We start from the raw sequence: 12,408 nt of genomic DNA, 5'->3' as shown, positions 1-12,408 counted from the left end.
AAAAAAAAAAAAAAAAAAAGACTGTTCTGAGACCTGTGGGAAGCCACATACGCCATTACAAGATGGCGCTGGCTACCGCTGGCCACCGCCCGTAAGTTCGGGTAAACAACCAATGTGCGCATGTGCATAAGGGTTTCCGCACCAAGTCACAGCCCATGCCAGGGAATGTAAATGAGGTACTGAAAGCACAACCAATCAGGTATAGACACGCCACTCCTAGGCCTATATAAGCAGCTCCAGTTCTGGGGCTCAGGGTCTTTAGCCTTCGCTATCAAGCTCTCCCAATAAACGTGTGCAGAAGAATCCTGTTGTGGCGTCTTCCTTGCTGGCGAGTCAGGTGTCCACAGTTACCAATGCCCAACACCTAAGTAGATGAGGGTCACGAGGAAGCAGATGACTCTTGGTGGAAAATCCTCTTATTTTTAATGGCTTCTGAGACAGGGTCTCACACAGCCCAGGGAGCGTCCAACCAGCTATGAAGCTCAGCAAAAGGGCCTTGGGCTCCTAATCCTCCTGCCTCCACCTCCCAGCTGCTAGGATCTCAGGCACCTGTCACTACTCTAGGTTCTCTGGGAAACGGATGAACACCTGGCTTGTCCCCAAATCTACACTTACTGTGTCAACAGGAACCACAAGTGCTTCTGAACATGGAGGCAGCCAACCTACCCATCGGTCTAAAAACTCAGATTTGTCAAAGAGAAAGGGGCATTAGGATCGGTGCATTTTCTATTTGGGCACTATTTGGTTCAAGATTGGGGTTAACTTCTATAGAGGTGGCTGAGTTAAATTAAACACAAATTATCTAGCTACTTAGGAAAACCACACTTCATTTAACAGTCTCCCTATCATTGGTAGCAGATATTACTTTTAGGAATTTGCAATGAAATAAGCATATGGCTGTTTTATCCAAATGTAAGGAACTCTTCAACTGCTCTTCCTTTCTCTGATGTTTCTTCAACATGACAGAAAATGCTCCTCTAAAGAAGGTGACCAGTTCCACTCTGAGGGTGGAGAACAAATCTAATATTCAAAAGTTATTGGTAGATTAGAATTTTTACCTTGTTCTTTCTTAGCAAGCAAGGAGGGGAAAACAAAAACCCCTCAACATCCTTTATAAAAGTAACACCAATGCCAAAACAGAATAAGCAAAGGACAGTAATTGAAAGAAAATTAGAAAACCTGAGAAAGATTAATGCATGTATGAACAAGGTCCAGCAGCATTAATAATAATCAAATGAATTTAAACTAAACCAACATTTTGGGGGCCATGTCTGTGGTGTTGGGGTTACATCTCGGGCTTCACCTGTGGCGGGTCAACACTGCACAAACTCTGCTACAAACACTACATAGCTCAAAATAGTTAACTTTAAAATTCCCAGTTGGCAAGGATTGGACAAGGGTTGGAGACAGCAGTAAAAAGTATGGTGGAAGATATCTGTCATTCCAGCATCTAGGAGTCAAAGACAGGAAGATTACTGTAAGTTTGAGTCCAGCCTGTTCTACATAGTGAGAAGCAAGCCAGCCAGGGCTACACACACAGAGACCCTGACTCAAAAACAAAACAACAAAAACCAACCAATCAAAAACCAAAAGGAACGGAAATATTAATGGGAAGGCGTCAGATACTTTGCAGTTAGAAATATGATCAGGATCTCTACTCTTGGGATTCAGTAGCCTAAAGAAATGATGAGATGTGACCAAAAGTTGTATATAGCTACAGATCTTAGTCACAGCCTCACAGAATACCTAATGGCTTGGAAAACTACTCAGAATACAAGCAGGAAACTAAGACTATGTGTTCTTTTTCCCGGCAGCTGGAGAGATATCTCAGTGGTTTAGAACCCTGGCTCTTTTTCCAGAGAACCTACGTTGGATCCCAGCACCGACAGGGTGGATTATAAAGAACAATATTGCCAGTCCCAGGGGAATCTGACACACACACTTTTGGCCTCTGCAGGCACTGCAGACATGCATGCAGACAAAACACCCACACATACAAAATAAAATCATTTTAAAAAGAAAGGAATATTTTTCTCTATATTTATTTTTAAAGTAGATATGACATTTTTACTTTTTATTTTTTCAAAACATTTGTCTACTCATAGGACTAGTAACTATTGGGGGAAAGTTAAAAATATAAGCCAAGAGTAAAAGTATACAGCAAGAAACTGCTGGTATATACAGGGTTTCATTTTGAGAGAATGAAGATGGTTTAAAATTGATCTGCTGTGATGATTGCTCAAGTCTTTGAAAGAAACATTTAAACTGTACACTTGAAATGGGTAATGTATATAATACAAAAAAGACGGCACAGTGGGTAAGAGCATGTATGGTTCTCCCAGGGGACCAGAGTTAGAGTCCCAAGAGCCATGTCAGGCAGCTCACAATGACTGTAACTCTAGCTGTGGGGATCCAATGCCTTTGGCTACTGTGGGCACTTGCACATATGTACATATGCCTATACACAAACAGATATATGTGATTTAAAATAAATCTTTAAATGTAATTATAGCTCATCAAGTTTCTATTGAAAAGAAGGGTTTGGGGTGGTGGTGGTGCATGCCTTTAATCTGAGTACTGGGAGTCAGAGGCAGGCAGATCTCTGTGATATTGCTGCCAGCCTGGATGATCAGGGTTACACAGAGAAACCCTGTCTTGAAGAAGAGGGTGTGTGTGTGGGGGGGTTTGGGGCAGGGGGTAGAGGCACGTGCCTTTAATCCCAGTTCTTGGGAAGCTGTGAGTTTGAGGCCAGCCTTGTCTACATAGTGAATTGTATGTTAGCCAAGGCTATATGATGAGTCCCTGTCATAACATACAAAATGTAGGGGTTGGAGGAATGTGACTCTGTAGTTGAGAGCTTGCTCACCATGCCAAGGCCTCAGGGTCAATACATGCACATGTATGCATATGCCCAAATACAAGAACCCCTCCACATAACAAGGTACAAAGATTACGTGTACTGATATAATGTCAATATTATTACTGGTAGCATCTTCATGTATAGCTCTCTAAATCCATTTCTGCACAGCATACATGCTAGTTTAAAAAAAGAAAAAAAAAACTAAAGAATTGAGTCATAGAATACATATCACTTCAGAAAACATTTTTGAATTACAACATGCATAATTTCATATAATCAGAGAATAAAATGGGACTGGGGGTGGTGGTAGTTAGGAGAAACAAATTCTAGCCCCACTCTTGCCTTTAATAACTGTAAAACCTTGAAAAGCTGTGTGTGTTTTGGGGACTAACTTTTCCAAGGAGAAAAGGCAGGGATGTGACGGGAGGGAGATCGCTGGAAGCTTCCGAGCCCCCTAACAGAGTGACACAGTAAAAATAATCTTGGGAGGAACAATTTAATTGTAACAGTAAAGACTGTTTATCAAAGGGTGATTGGTGAGCATTGAGATACATTGTGACATTAATTAAAAGCAAAAAAAAAATAGCACAGAAGCACAACATATACTATGTTGCCAGTTGTGACAAAGCAAAGGAAAACACATGTAATTGTTCCTATTTCTAGAACATTTCTGAAATGATACATGGCAACTGGCAACGAGAGAAAAGTGGTTCTTTGTGCTTGCTTCACTACAGTCTGTCCTTTTGTCCTTGTATACTTTGAATCTTTCATTTGTTCATGTACTGTTGTTGTTGGGGTTGAACCCGGGGCCTTAAAAATGCTAGACAAGCAGTGGTGGTATGTCCCTGCCCCTTGAATCATGGTTTCAAACGCCACCAACAAAACCATGTTAAGACAAATGTCTTGGTAACAAAGGAATGTAATTGTCAGTATAGAGCTAAAGCACTTACTTTCTCCCGCTAACCCATTTGATCGAGTCCCTTCCCTCAACTGGTGAGACCCTCATGATTTGGATTTGGCCAGGTTCCCTTAGCCTCCTCCTTTGGCCACCCATCTTCATCCCACCGGGCTCCAAAAGGCAGTTTGTGAGTTCCTGGAAATCTTGAGTTCTTCACTCTCAGAAAGGTCAAATGCAGGAATTCCAAATAAGGTCTGGGATTTCAGACCTGACAGGTCTCCAAGTAGCAGCCCAGTCTTGGCTCCACAGCAGAGGAGAAGAAAGGAGACTATGAAATATGAAGTTACTTGCGTAAGGTCACATGGCTAGTTCTCCACTATATGTAATTAACCTTAGTAGCTCTCTCTGGAGTTTCATTCAAAAAAAAAAAGTAGGTTAATAAAAAGGAAGTAGCTGCATTTTAGATATGGTTAGAATTGGGGCCACATTAGGCCTTAGAAAATTAATTTGATTTCTTATCTATGACAATGTCCTCACAGTGCAAACACTCAGAGATAAATCAGGAAAAGGAATATTCTCTAAAAATGAAAAGCCACCTTGATTCAGAGTCTACCACAGTGAAATTTGAAATGCGTTTGTTTAATTTGATGAGGAAATTGATTTGATCTTCCTAATGTCGTTTATCTGAGGGACTCAAGGGACTGGCCTTTGAAGCCCACATCTAGACAATGAAGAGCCATTAACCATAGTTAAGTAAGTTAAAAACTCCAGTAACTTCAGACTTCCAACCTCAGAAAAACCTGAGGGAATCTAGCCCTTCATGATTGCAAAGAAGTCAGTCAGGAGGAGTCTGAAATGCAGGCAAAGGAGGCAGATCCTTGGGGGGAAAATTCCTTCTCAAAGGAGACCTATGAGCAGAGCATACAAGCACATGTGTGCAGACACGCGTGCGCGCGCGCACACACACACACACACACACACACACACACACACACACCTACAAAGCTGTACCTCCCACTTCACAAATACAAATCCATATGCACGCCTCACCAGTGAGATTCTGTTCCATGGCTGTCAGATCCTTTGAAAATATGTGCACTTCTATTTTTATAATGTTGATTATTTCGGCTTATTAATGCTATAGAATGATTGGAACACAGGGTCCCTGAAAGAAAGTCCAGAGAGTACATTTCTAATGTGAACAAGGTGTCGTCTTCATATTGTGAGACAGGGTCTCAGTAGCCAGGGAGTGCCTGGATAGAGAATCTCTTAGAGAGAGAGAGAGAGAGAGAGAGAGAGAGAGAGAGAGAGAGAGAGAGATTAATTTTTTGAAGCATTTTTTTCTAGAATTGTGTTGACAGTGTTTTCCTCTGTTGCATTCAACTGTAATTTATTATTATTATTAAGATAGGGTCTTTCTATGTAATGTTGGCTGTCCTGTCCTGGAGCTCACTATGTAGACCAGGTTGGCCTGAAATTCACAGAGAAGCACTTGCCTCTGCCTCTCTAGGGCTAAGATTAGAGGTGTGTATCGTCACTTATAGCAAACCTAACTTTTGAACTGGGATCTCCCTGATCGAAAGTGCACAGATTGGCTGGACTGTCTGGTTGGCCAAAGAGCTCCAGGGAATGTCCTGTCTTTGCTGGTCAGCACTTGGGTTACAGGACATACTACTGGAATCTGAGTTTAGGTCTTTATGCTTGGTCAACAAACTATCCTTTGGGCTGTTTCTCTCTTGCTCCATTTGGGCATTGAGTCTCCCATGAGAGGGAGAGATAGTTATGGAGTTAAAATCCTATCTCTGTTTTGTATTTTCAATGTAGAACTCATTGTTAGCATTCCCAAAGTTAGAAGATGACAGGATGACAGTTATCTGTTTTTTAAATATTGATTTATTTATTATATGTAAGTACACTGTAGCTGTCTTTAGACCCTCCAGAAGAGGCACCATGTGGTTGCTGGGATTTGAACTCAGGACCTCTGGAAGAGCAGTCACTGCTCTTAACCGCTGAGCCATCTCTCCAGCCCCAACAGTTATCCTTTTATGCAAACCCTTTTGCATTTGATGCTTTTTATTTTCTTAGCATAAATTCCTGAGGTAGGACTAAAGTGTCAAAGGATATAAATATTGTTAAGATGTTGATACATATCACCTAATTATCTTTTACAAATTGTTTTCCAGCATGCAATCTCCTCAGCAACTGTGTCCTTTATTAAACCAAATTTACCAACAGAAACACGCTTAATTACTGACAAAGGCTGTGAAATAATTGCATGGAATATTTTATTTGTATTACCTTCTGTTCAGTATTTATTTATTCAATCATTCCTATATTTTATCATCCATCCATCTATCTATTGTTTGTCTGTCTGTCTGTCTATCTTTTTGAGTCAGGATCTCTGTAGTCCTGGTTGTCCTGAAACTGAGGCTGGCCTCGCACTAGCAGAGCTCCTATGTCTGTTTCCCCAGTGCTAGGAATAAGGGTTTGCATCACTATGGCTGACTTACCTTTTCTTCAGTCTCGCCAGTTTTTAAAGATCATATGATCATTTTAATTTTCATTAAATTTGACCTTTAATTACAGGGTCCATTTTTGTTGATTTTAAATTTCTTATACATCAACATTCTAATCTTTTTGAATATATGTTGTGGATGATTTTAGTCCCTTTCCTCCTTATTTGTTTATTCTTTGAACATTTTCAGGAAAAACTTCACATAGTCAACTCAATATTTATTTATTTTATGTTTTCTATTTAGGAAGTAATTTTCTTTCTAAAATTAAGATTTTATTTACTTTTGCTTTCAATTAATTCATGATTTAAAACAATTTAACTCTTGTCTTGAATAGCACCTATAATCCAAGTGACTGGAAAAAAGCCTGGGGCGGTGAGTCCCTTGAGCTTAGAAGTTCTAGATCAGCCCATTACAAACACACACACACACACCACACACACACAGGGACACACATACATCTCACTGATACACACACCACACTGACACATACACACACCACACTGATATACACACACACACAAAAACACCACACTGACACACACACACACACACACATACACCATACTTATACACACACACACACGCTGACACCCCCCCAGACACACAATACACACACACACACACAAAACTGACACATACACACATACCACACTGACACACACACACCACACTGACACACACATATCACACTGACACACACACACATACATCACACTGACACACACACACACACATCACACTGACACACACACACCACACTGACACACACATATCACACTGACACACACACATACATCACACTGACACACACACACACATCACACACACACGCACACCATACTGATACACACATACACACACAAATACACACCACACTGACATATACAGCACACTGACACACACACATACACACACCACACTGACACACACACACACACCATACTGATACACATATCACACTGACACACACACAAATACACACCACACTGACATACACACAAACACACACATATACACAACACTGACACATACACACACACATCACACTGACATACACACACATACACACCACACTGACACACACACATACACACACAAACACACAACACTGACACATACACACACATCACACTGACATACACACTGACATACACACCACACTGATACACACATACAAATACAAACACACACCACACTGACACACACACACATACACACACAAACACACAACACTGACATACACACCACACTGACACACACACAAACACACACCACACTGACACACACACAAACACACACCTCACTGACACACACACCACACTGACACACACACCACACTGACATACACACAAACACACACATACACACACACAAACACACAACACTGACACATAAACACATACAACACTGACACATAAACACACATCACACTGACATACACACTGACATACACACCATACTGATACACACATACACATACAAACACACACCACACTGACACACACGCACACACAAACACACACACAAACACACACACCCCACACTGATATACACATATACCACACTGATACACACACCACACTGACACACACGCACACACAAACACACACACAAACACATACACAAACACACGCACACACACTCAGTTATACAGACACACTGACACATACATACACACACATACTCACTCACGCACACACACACACTATTTATGCCTTGTATAAATATTTCAGAAGGGATGTGAGCAGACACTAACTAAATTTTTCCAAAGTGTCTCAACATAGTTTAATGAACAGTCCCCTACGACTTTGCAACACTATTTTACCACAGTTGGCTCCAAGTAGTACATTGGCATGTCAGGAGGAACTGTGTTAATGTCTGACTTGAACAATGAACAGCTTCAGGATGTCCTTTATGGTACCCACACCTCATTGAGTACAGTAGCTGGCCAATAACCTCTCATATGAAATACACAACCAACGAGTCCCGGATACGCCTGGAAAATTAAGCTAGAAAAACCAAAGCTCTAGGCTATGTCTCACTGTTTTCCTTTGGGAAGGAAGATGCTAAGGCTGCCATTTGTAGCGGTCCTTTAGCTTGGGTTTCTCTTCCATCTCTTACTATTACAATCAAATCATCTTCATCTTTAGATCATAGTATTAATTTTGTGGCTTTTTCTTTTTTTGTCACAAGATTAGGACTAAATTTCATATCTCAAGGCCTTTAATTTATCATTCTCCCAAAATAGTTATGATGAACTGGGTCAGTTTTTTTTTTTCTCCCACTTGAATGATGTTCCTTTAAAAGGCAAGACAATGCCTATGGATTACCAATGAAAATATTATTTATTAAACTATCACTGCCATTAGACATATCTATCAAAACAGCTGTGATCTAGAATATGCATGATATTAATTTCTTTGATATGACTTTTCCCCCTAATATTTAAATACAACAAAGGCACAAATCCTGGGTTGAGAAAACCTAGAATTGGGGCAGAAGGACAAATGCTCTTGTTCATGCCTGACCACATAAGCTGGAGATGCAGTGTTCCTCAAACCTTACGGAATCCTCAAATCTGGGTTCTTCTCCTAGGCCATGCGAATATTCTTCTAGACCTCGGTGCTTAATAAATGGGAACAGATCACTTATCTAGGTTCCAGCTAATCTGCATATGTTTGTGACCATCATGTACATTCAAAATCGCCATCTTTATTGAAATAGATAATAACATTTTTGCTGAGCATTAATATCGATTTCCATCACAAACATGGAACCAGTGTCTGGAAGGAGGAGGTGTTTTTGGGTCCCATTTTTTTTGTTTCTTTTTAGTTGCCTACGAGGATTTTATGTACCCACCCCTGAATGAACAGACTATCAGAATCTGTTCATTCTTTCCATCACAAACCTTTACTTTTCTTCTAGAACCCTTTAAACGCTTAGCTGCAGCAGGATCTTTACCAACAAAACCAGCCCTGGAACAGCTCACCAATACTGTTTGAGAGAATTTGTTTTGGGAAGTTGGTAAGTCTAACCAAACTGATGTCTGCTTGATACATTTAAATAAAACATGTTCCTTTATCCTTTCATAAAACATAAACTCTGGAACCAACAGGAAATGTCTTCAAAATACAAATGACTCAACTCAGATATCTAAATATTTTAAATGGAAAAAAAACACATTATAATGTCTGGCATGTATTATTTACAACCTTGGTTTTAAAAAAAAAGAATGTGGCTATCATTTGTAGGATTCAAAGCTTAACTCTAAAAGAGAAGCTGTTTGTGAGAATTTATGGAATAAATTCCCCACATTTTATAGAAAAATAGCGTACAGGACTCTTAGGTTGCTCAAGGCCCTATTTCCTAATAGTTTTTTGAAATCTGTTGACTTTTAGAAACGAACATGTTGATCTGGGTGTAAAAGAGGAGGATATGCAGAAAACAGAGAAGATGCCAATTCACAATGCAGCAGGCAGTTAATTAAGAGGAGTCAGGCTCCCTGAAACATATGACTGAGATTGGAGAAGCTCAGACTGACAGAAGATGTAGCTCCTCCACGTTACTTTAAGGGTGTGATTTTTTTTTTCTTTCCCCACCAGGGTTAAATCAGTGGATTGGCTCTTGGGGTGGAAGGAATGGTTCTCAACCAGGGCGATTTTGTACTTCAGAGACATCTGGCTGTCACTATTGTGAGGGGAGGGTTGTCCTATTGAAATCTAGTGAGCACAAGTCAAGGATGCTGCTAAATATATTTCAACATGTAGAACGGCAAAACCAATTATCCAGCTCAAAGTACCAATAGTGCCAAGGTTGAGAAATCCTGGAATAAGGTGCCTAAGCCTTGAGGGCTAAACCCTGGGTGCACAGGGCTTGTGTAAAAAGCAGTATCCTAGTCTGTCCTCTTATTTTACACATACACACACACACACACACACACACACACACAAAGTAGAATACAAGGCCACAAACACTATCCACAGTGCTTCCACAGAGTCCCTTGGAACACTGAGTAGTCACAGGGGATCGTTAGCTCTTGCAGTGAGTCAGCCACAGTAAGAGAACAGCTATAGCAGTAGCAGCCCAAAGCAGGTCAAGCTTCCTCCATCCACCTATCTACCTTTTAGGAAGTCTTTATTAAACATACACACATACACCACTGTTAGGCATGCTGATACAGGATGAACACAATTGAGCCTGGTGCCTGACCTCATGGAAGGGACTGTAAACATTTGGAAGATTAAAAGCACACAGCCGCATGAAGAGGTAGCTGCAGTACAGCTGCACAGCCACTCTGGCTCCCATTTCCCTCTCTTAGGTTCAAAGTGTGCCCAAGGTCAAACCAGTGAGCCCCAAGGGCTGACAGTTGAAGCAAGTGTTACCGAAGGCTCTGTTGTATTGTTTCAGCCAGCAGGGATTACAGATTGGGTGATCTTGCCTTCATCTGACCTGAACTTTCCTCGCCTGATCTCCACCAAACATAACTACAAGGACCCTCTAATGAACGATCCAAACACAAAAGAACCAACAACCTTCTCTGCTTTTTTGCTTACACAACACCTGAAGGCTCTTTTCTAGCTGTTCCTTGTACATACACGCCTGTAAAGCTAGCTTGTTTGCAGCTTTTGCAAAGGCCCAATCTTCCACTTCCTTTGCAACCTTCTGCAGTGTTGCAGCCAGCGACCCAATAAATGCCCTCTACATGAAAGGACCTGTAGGGATAAAAAATACTTTATGTTTTCCCCATTTATTGGTGTCATGATTTTACTCTTGCTTTGTGATAGGACTGTGCATTATAAGCTTCTAGAGGGCAGAGAAAATGGCTTGCTGCTTCCAAACACTAAGCGGACACTATGCAAAATTTGATCCTTGCATGCCTTTTTTGATGCTCTAGATAATATTAGCACACTGGGGTGTTTTTGTGTTTGTAAGGACCAAAGTTGTCAGCCTCTCTGCGGCGGAGAATGTTCCTTCCTTCCTACTGTAAGCTCCCATGGCGCCTAGGACAGGGCGGGATTATTGCAGAAGCCCCCTCCCCCCAGACTTGCTTATTTTTATTACCAAGGAAGCCGACTGCGAAAATGGCAAACGCTTGCATAACCCTAGACCCTGCGAGGAAATGAGCAGAGTGGAAGGGGATCAGAAGACAAGGCAGCGATGGCCTGGCTGAGGCGGAGCATTGAGTATCCACCCCTGTGCCTGACACGCAGGGCTGGAGATGAGTGCAGGAGCCCCCGCAGATCCCGGCTCGGCTGCCTGCTGTCCGCCCGCCCCGCGCCCCGGGAGCTGTCCAGACGGCCCCGCCCGCGCCTACCTGGCCGCTCCCCGCGCCGCGCCGCGCCGCGCGCCTCCCCCGCGTCCCGCCAGCCCGGCTCGCAGCAGCCCGCAGCCCGGGCGGCCCGAGGGGTCGGGGGTCGGGGGCGGCGGGCGAGCATGGCTAGGCGGGCGGAATCCCTGGGGCCGGGCGCCTGCAGGGGGCGCGAGGAGCGCCCCGCCCCGCCGCCGGCCCTCTCCCTCCCGGCTCCCTGGATCCGCGCCGGGAGGAAATGATGTGTTGCTGCCTGGTTAATCACAGCTCCAGACACTCATTGGCCGAGCGCTCCGCAGCCACTTCCTCCTCCTCCTCCTCCCGCTCCTCCCGCTCCAGCTCCCGGTCGCCGCCGCCGCCGCCGCCGCCCCCAAGCGCTGGGGGAACTTTGCCGCCGCCGGCTCCCCGCCGCCCCCAGCCGAGCCCCGCGCCGCCGCAAGTTTCCTCCGCCCTCCTCCCCGCCCTCCGCCTCCCGCCCCGCGACAGCCGTCTCCCCGGCTCCAGCCCGGTGCCTGCCGCCAGCCTGCGCCCCGGCCCCGTGGCCGCCAGCCTCCCGCCCCGCGCTGCGCCGTGCCGCGCCGCGCTGCGCTCCACCGCCGCCGCCCGGGCCACCCGCCCGCGGCCCGCGGAGTTCCGGGCTCCACGCCGGCTGCAGCGCCCCGCCCCGCCCCGCGCCTCCCGCGCCGCCTTGCAGCTCCCGGTCGCCTCGCGCTCTCCTCCTCCCCGGGTTCAGCACCCGACCGCCGCTGGACCAGAGGTGAGAGCAGGTCGCCGGCCGCGCCGCCGGAGCCCGGGACCGAGGGAGGAGGGAGCTTAGCTGGAGGCG

General features: G+C 44.1%; 1 protein-coding gene across 2 annotated transcripts in view; it reads left to right on the top strand.

The window, feature by feature from the left end:
- The first annotated feature begins 11,975 nt into the window (after positions 1–11,975).
- Acvr1 (activin A receptor type 1) overlaps positions 11,976–12,408 on the top strand; it is a 129,412-nt gene continuing 128,979 nt past the window's right edge. The window contains exon 1 of one of the 2 annotated variants that reach the window (XM_021149842.1): positions 11,976–12,339. The gene's annotated coding sequence lies outside the window, so the exon portion shown is untranslated. The remainder of the gene's footprint in view (positions 12,340–12,408) is intronic. The other variant, XM_021149833.2, reaches the window with a different exon arrangement.

Source organism: Mus caroli, chromosome 2 (assembly GCF_900094665.2).
Source record: "Mus caroli chromosome 2, CAROLI_EIJ_v1.1, whole genome shotgun sequence".
NCBI classification, from domain to species: Eukaryota; Metazoa; Chordata; class Mammalia; order Rodentia; family Muridae; genus Mus; species Mus caroli.
The sequence above is the reverse complement of the archived record's forward strand: the minus strand, read 5'-3'. Positions and strand labels throughout refer to the sequence as shown.